This window comes from Polyodon spathula, chromosome 20, assembly GCF_017654505.1.
Source record: "Polyodon spathula isolate WHYD16114869_AA chromosome 20, ASM1765450v1, whole genome shotgun sequence".
Classification (NCBI taxonomy): Eukaryota; Metazoa; Chordata; class Actinopteri; order Acipenseriformes; family Polyodontidae; genus Polyodon; species Polyodon spathula.
The window spans coordinates 7412059-7418816 of NC_054553.1; positions in this window are offsets into that span (position 1 = coordinate 7412059).

Below are 6758 nucleotides of genomic sequence, written 5' to 3' on the forward strand. Positions count from 1 at the left end.
ATTATATATAGAAATGCTAACAGAAACTTGACATCATTCAATGACAAAGTTTCGACTATAAGTCTTTCCCAGTGTCTTGAGAGTAGTTGTAAAACTGTAAAACATTCCACCTGTGACCTCGAATGGTCGTTTTGATTTAAGAGTGGATTTAATCATCCTATACTTTAAAATCAAACTTAGGTGGAATTCAACTAGCCCTTTATTGAAACAGATAGATGTATCAAACTTTAAAAAGTTTGATACATATGTACAGCACTTTTGGGAAGTTTAAAGTTTGATGGAATTTTGATATGTACAGCACTTTTGGGAAGTTTAAAGTTTGATGGAAGTTTGATGGATGCTGTATATTTTGATTAATAATACACTGAACATGTGGAAAATTGAATTGAATATTACCATAGAGCAGGGATATGTATGGATTGCACAGACATTCTGAAAGGGAGAGTGTGTGAGATTAATGAACAAACAAATGTAGTAAGGCTGACATACGGGATCTGGATCGCTGACAGAGACCTGCTCAGAGAAGCGCACTTTCGGTGGGTTGGATCGCAGCTTGGCTTTCTTGGCTGCGCTGATGAAGGCAGACTTCGGGGACTGTAAAGGAAATCAAACGGCCAGGGTCAGGAGCTGCAGCTGGGGGGCCTTTCAACTGAACTCCTTTCTAACTCAACCAGCCTGTTCTTGTGGAGAAAGACAGAAACATTTTCTTACCTCTCATTAACATTACATTTTCATCCAATACCGAATGTTGCAGGATCCAACTAGGTAATTAATCATTGATTTAAGCAGTACAGAGCATTGTTTCATCCAGGTATTCACTAGTAAATCTTCAATTAAGTAATTAAGGTCATTTTTGGAACAATGTTCTGGTTTGTAATGGACTGAAAAAGGCACAAGTAAGTACCACTGCTATAAATAATCTTAGAAGAGGCAACATTGACCATGAGAAACAAATATTAGTAATACCACAAAATGTCACCCTATCTGCCAACCACTTTACATTCTGCTATTCACAATGACAACAACCCCCTCTCCTGTTGCAAGCATGCATTTGCAAAGACCAGATCATATTTTGCTGATGATTACATATTACAATATGCCAGAAGCCAGGGGTTCATGCAGTCACACAGAGAGCGTGCATTCCAGTCTGATGGCATCCAGTATTGAATTAGCAGCCAAGCCTATTCAAATAAAATTCTGTGGAGAATGATAATAGAGCAGACAACCACTGTATGAATGTAGTTTTCAACAATTTATTGATTAAGATCTTCTCTGTGCTTCTTTTTTTATAGCTTTTATAGCTTCTTTAAAGCTTATCAGTACCACACACCATAATGGGCTTATCCTGCAAGGGTTAAAGTGCATGATTAAAAGTTTACTGTGCTATACCATGGTAAAGACATAGCAAAGCAAAACGTTTGACCAAAGCTGTAGAAAGGCATAGACAAGCATGACGAAGGGCAGGGAAGTATGGTTAAACTGTAATATGTTAGAACGGGAAAAGATTGATAAAAAAATAAAAATACTGTGCATATTTACCATGACAGATTTACAGTAGGACTTACTAATACAGGCCAGTGTTATTTCCCATATCATTAGAGAACCCCACAAGTAAAATGATACAGATCAGCTTTTACAACAGATTACTAGTGAAGACATTTAGAAAGAGGGCCATTGTGTGATAAAGGCTCTGAATCCCTGTTCAAAAGGAATCCATTACAACTTAACTGCTGAAAGAATATGTAGATTTGCTGGAAGAAATAGCCTGTCTACCACCTGTATGTTGGAGTTCAGAGTGCAGGTAAGTAATAAAGGTAGACTCACCTGTTGAGGCTGAAGCACAGTGAGCAGGATGGATTCTTTGCAGTTCCTGTCAAGATACAGGGTGGAATCAGAACCTGGATACCACCTTATCTCTAAACAGATATCACCCGTTGTATCCATATTGCAATGGATCCATATTAAAAGAGGCCTCGTCCAAAACACATCAGATACCCAATGTTTGAAGCTGATATTGCATGCCACAAAAACAAAACTGATTGGTTACTCCCAAAATAAATCCTTTCAAAAAAATGTTCAGTTATTTAATCCAAAAATTAAGATGTAATGCTATAAAAATGTATATTAAGATGATCAATATGTATTCAAGATGCTATCATATATATATAATATATATATATATATATATAATATATATATATATATATCTAATATATATATATATATATATATATATATATATATATATATTTATTGTTTTGTTTTTTCTTCTGGCCATTACCTGAAAATTGTCTTGAATTATTCAAGTGACAACAACTCTATTTGTATCTATCCAAACTGCTTAGTTAAAATATTTGTTACCATACTGTAGCCTATTTGATACAAATGTGCAAGTTCAAATTTGAAATATATGACCCCTGCTAAAACTGCTATAGTGTGTGCTTCCCATATACTGTAGCTACCAACTGGTACCAAATAATGACCTATAGTACAGAGTCTGGCTTTGCATTTTAATGATCTCCTTAAAATAGAACCCTATGACTTGTTTTGAATTCATATAGTACCAGCCTAATAATTAACTTTACATAATGCAAAGAGACAACAAAGCATAATTTAGTCATGATTATCTTTAAAGGTACTTGAGTTCAACAGTTTTGAACTAGCCATGCTTAGCCCTTCATAGATACTGAAAACAGATGTTTCACTCAGCTTTTATTATTTCCATATTTTCCACCTCTTTGAGCTAAGAGTGAAGATTGTTTGTGTCTCACACTCAGTCTGACATTGAGGTATTAGCTGTGGTTTCCCTGAATAGAGGCAGACATTATCATACACCCTATTGCCAAACTAGTCTCTAAGAGCTATGAGTAAGACTTTGTCCAGAATCAATGACATGGGTCCTGGGATTTTAGAACTGTTGGTAAAACATCTTCCATCCCTCAGGCCTTTATTTCTGATTCACTGAGTGTGATTTGGAGGCACTGGAAACTGAATTATTCTATTTTATAAGGAGAGAAGGAATAATTACCAAGGGATAATACCACAAACAACATCTTTTGAAAGCTGCTGTCAATGATTTTCTGCGCCATTTGTGTGCTGGTTTGTCATTGAAGAGGTTGATTTGATTAACTATATCCCTATAAGATAGATCACCCTGGATTTTATTAGAGCATTTTACAGAACTATTTCGCTGCATTTTATTAGAGCAGGGTATAGGATGATCGAATCAACACCCTACGTTAGGAAAACCTAAATTACTTCACTTTGCATTCAAACCTGGCTTTGAGATAAGATAATAAACCACAGTGACACCTATCTTTTCCAAAGTCTTTTGTGATTCACATGAATTAAGTTAACAGCCACATCAAGGACACAGATAAGCAGCATGACATCCTTTGTATTAAGCAAGGCATCATTAATTCCCCCCCCCCCCCCGGTCATCTAGCAACTAAAAAGGCCTTCATAAAATGATTTTACTTTCTTCAGCCCTTGACTCCAGTTAGAGATGAGCCCAAAATATTTAGAGAGATATTGATTCCCCCCTCCCTCACAAAGGAGAGGGACCTCACGTCTGAAACCCCAATCTCTGGCTGTAAGTGCCCCCCCGGTCCAGTCTCTACTCTCAGTCACAGTGATGGATGTTACCTTACAAGGTCTATGACTCGCTCCCTGGATACGTTGCTCACAGAGTCCTCATTGATGGCTAGAATCTGGTCTCCGGGGAGAAGTTTACCCTCTGAGGGGCCACCTGTCAAACAACAGAAGGAGCATACATCAGTAAGTCATCAGTAAATGTACTTTACTTAGAACAAATATCAATTATATCACATACCCTGTTTGGCACCAGTCTTGACCTACCTAATGTTACTTTGGGTAATCTTACCTAAAATGCATTATTATCATTTACAGAGTTCATTACTGCACTATGCACTTTTAGCACTGGTATACGAAACAGCAGACAATACTGCTTGCTAAATGACTGCCACAACAGTTTATTTTTTTTGTACTGGGAACCATAGATACATCACTTTTACTGTACAATACTGGATAACAAAATATACAGTAGTAGAGATGAAAGGCACATTTCAGAATATAAAATGTTGTGAAATGTTCTTTTCATCTGTGTTGACTTCACCTTTAGTCTGGTTTAGCTACAATAATTTTTTACAAGAAATACCATCATGAAAATAGAAAGCCAGTGGCAAAATGAAATAGACAACAAAACTGTTTGTAATAAAGGTGTCACGAGGTGTGTATTTGTACTCTTACCACGACTTGCTTCTACTGAAAACTACCAATTATCCCACCGTCATTTCTAAATTAAAAGAGCCATTCAGGCTTGGATCATTAAAGCTGACCAAGAAACAAATTTCACATGTTCTCTCAGTTCCTACCAGGAGAAACAGCACGTACGATAACCGGCCTCTCGCTGCCGGCAACAAATCCAAATCCGTGGTTAGGGTCGCGGAGAATTTTGACTTGCCGGGCTGTGCCGGGAGTCAGACTGCCACTTTCCATGTCATCGTAACACTCATCGTGCATCAGAGGACTGGAAGAAGAAGAAGAAGAAGAAGAAGAAGAAGAAGAAGAAGAAGAAGAAGAAGAAGAAGAAGAAGAAGAAGAAGAAGAAGAAGAAGAAGAAGAAGAAGAAGAAGAAAAAGACTGCTCATATACAACCAATGAAAATAAGGGGGCCAATAAATGAAGATTTCACATATGGTGTTTTTTTTTTTTTTAAATACTCTACATTCTAACTTAATTGAGCGGTGCATTATTATATGTATTTGTGATGACTGCCCACAGCTCCCTTGCAAGACCACAAACACAAGCAGGAAGAAGGTGGCATTGGGTACCTTCCGCAAGTTTCTGTCTGTCCATCCTGGTCCTGGGCCATCCCCTGAGTGGAGGCGGCGTGGGAGAAATTTTTCTGCTGAGAGGGGCCAGACGTCCTGCACACATTCACCTAAAACTGGAGAGGAGGGAACAGCCACATTGCAATCTTTATATAATAACGGTCCTTCTTGGAGACAAGATCTAGTTCAAGACCTCCCTTCAAAGAGAATACAATCATTTTGGAACGATTACTTGCTGTCCTGAATAATGATTGCATTTTTATTTGCTTGAATCGCAAACATGTTCTCGTACAAAGCCTACAACTCCACTACTTTTCAATATTTAATTTAAAAATACTATAAGAACTCATATATAGATCAAGTAAATTGCTGTAATAAGGTGTAATAAGGTGTTATAGATAGGTTATACATATGTTGTTACAATGATAACAAATGATTTATAAAATATGATTATATATATATATAGGAGTTATATAGGAATTAGTAGGAGGTGGAGGAGGAGGAGGAGGAGGAGGAGGAGGAGGAGGGAGATAAGGAAGAGGGGGAGGAGGATTAGTAGTAGGGACAGATCAAGCTTGTGGTATCATTTATTCTGCAATCAGGAACCACAAACAACAGATTCTGCAAGGAAGCTCAAGCCATTTGACATTTAGACATATATAGAGAAAAGAGATTCAATCAAAAAAATGGAGCAACCCTGAGGAAAGGTGGCTTTTTAAGCCATATGCCCCTTAAGTGACTTCATTGGAAATAAGCATAATTTCCAAGTAGAAATCAAATCCAAGTTACAGGTCATCAAAATTAGAATTCAGCAGCTCTGCTAAACCAGGTCAGTAGAGACTATTAACTCTCCCTGACACTATGTGTAAGATCCACCCAGACAAAAGCTCCCTACTCAATGAACCATTTTGTCAATGTCCACTCACCAATATTAACACCACACACCCAAACACAACCCCTTGGCAAGGCTTGTCTATTTAAATGCTTCCTGGAGCGCTTCACACTTACACTTACGTCTCAGTTAAGATATATATTTAAAAACAGCTTCACAAATTGCATCACCATAACAAGGTCGTTAATGGCAACCATTACACAGCTGTGTCTCGTAAAGCTCTCACATTTTGTAACCCTGGCTGTGCAGATCTAACCATTCCCATTCTCATTACAAGACAAGTAGACATACATTAGGCTAAGGGCTTCATCATTTCAGTCTAAAGTATTGGTTCTAAACTAAAAAGTTTTGGTAGCACTTTATATTAGAGGGAATAAAAGAAAACATGTAATAACATGTAACACCTGGATAACAAACAATGATTTCTGCTCTTACATAGTAGCTGCTGCTGAAAGTGTGGCCTGTACCATGCTTTTACCATTTAATTACATCAAGTTATAAACAGTTGTTCACAAGACTATTACAATGCAATTACACAACAGTTACTGTACAGTGCAAAGCCGGAACCATTGTTAATTATTCAGTTATTACAGTGTAATTGCATGTCAATATATGCCCTATAAGCTGAACTTATAACATTAGCTTAGTTTTGTTCAGTATGGATTTAAATATCTGTGTCTGCTGCCTTACCTAAAGTTCTGGTAATAAACATATTCTTTAATAAGCAGAATTGGTAGCCCAAGAACGGATACAATCCACAGTACAATGCCACAAACAATAATTTTTGTTGTTAAGTCTATTTATTTACTTAGTTGGCAGATGCATTTATCCTACATTTTACATTGAAACAGCTTTTATTTTATAAATGTTCAGCTTCTGCTGGAATGGCTGCGGCAGTACCCTCGATTTGATTACTGAGAATACCAAGTAATACAGATATACACCCACCCAAAATAAAGCAATTCACAGCAGTAAACTAAAAGAAAACCAACAAAACCAAATAATAGAAATGT